Source organism: Lynx canadensis, chromosome D2 (genome assembly GCF_007474595.2).
Source record: "Lynx canadensis isolate LIC74 chromosome D2, mLynCan4.pri.v2, whole genome shotgun sequence".
Lineage (NCBI taxonomy): Eukaryota > Metazoa > Chordata > Mammalia > Carnivora > Felidae > Lynx > Lynx canadensis.
The window spans coordinates 57567926-57569178 of NC_044313.2; the positions used below are offsets into that span (position 1 = coordinate 57567926).

Sequence of the window (1253 nt, forward strand, 5' to 3'; positions counted from 1 at the left end):
CATCACCTCCTACAATAAGGTATATCCGGTAGCAGAGAGCTTATAAAATATACTTGCCAATAAGTTGCAAAAACACTAACAATTTTTTAAGTTTATTTATTTATTTTGAGAAAGAGAGAATATGTGCACAAGAGGGGGGGTGGGGACAGAGAGAGAGAGGGAGAGAGGGGGGTAGAAAGAGAGAGAGGGAGAAACAGCAAAAAGAGAGAATCCCAAGCAGGCTCCACACTCTCAGCACAGAGCCCAATGTGGGACTCGAACCCACAAACTGTGAGATCATGACCTGAGCCGAAATCAAGAGTTGGATGCTTAACTGATCCACCCAGGCACCCCCCAAAACATTAACATTTTAAAATAACATCTTTGAAGGAGAAACATTTCCGTTTTCCAATAAACTCTGGGATCATACTTTCCCCACCCACCAGAAAGAAAGAAAGAAAGAAAGAAAGAAAGAAACCCAGGAAAGAAAAAGAATAGCATTGGCAAAACAAAAAGAAAGGGTGTGACCCTTCAAATAGAGATAGGAGGCTACAAATTTTGGTCTTGCTCCCAGGATGGTGACATTGCTCCTCTTACTAGGACAAAGAATCACATTGAGAATATTAAGATTTATGTGTTTCCTTTAACTTAACTAATTTCCATTCCACATACATAACATTGCTTGTGTTGACTTACACTCCTAGAATAGACTCAGGAAATCTAATATAGCTAAAAGGAACTTTGTTTCATTTGTTTCTGTTCCTCCCCATTCTGTCAAAACACACTGGATAAAGAGACCGAGGCCCGCGGAAGTTAAGCCAGTGCTCAGGGTTCCACAGCTCAGTCACTAACTAGCTGGCGTGGGAGCGAGGGAAAGTTCCAAGTCTTGGTCAGAAGCAGAGGTCAGCAGTGCTTGCTCCCGTAGCACATATACCGAAATTGGAATGATACAGAGATTAGAATGGCCCCTGAGCAAGGATGACACACAAATTTGTGAAATGTTCCACATTTTTTGGGTGATATAAAGGGGGTTCAGAGTACACACATCTTGATGAGCAGCGAGAAATGTATGGAATTACTGAATCATTATATTGATTCTAATATAATAAAACTAGTATAACACTGTATGTTAATTATACTTGAATTAAAAAAGAATTATGGGGGCATCTGGGTGGCTCAGTCAGTTGAGCGACTGACTCTTGATTTCAGTTTCAGCTCAGGTCATGATTCCAGGGTCGTGGGACCAAGCCCCAGGTCAGGCTCCTTGCTGAACA

General features: G+C 41.5%; 1 non-coding gene across 1 annotated transcript; it reads left to right on the forward strand.

Annotated features, from left to right (window-relative positions):
* Nucleotides 1-888: 888 nt before the first annotated feature.
* LOC115527816 lies at nt 889-992 on the forward strand. Its single transcript, XR_003973053.1, has one exon. It is a non-coding gene; the product is annotated as a U6 spliceosomal RNA (small nuclear RNA).
* The last annotated feature ends 261 nt before the right edge of the window (nt 993-1253 follow it).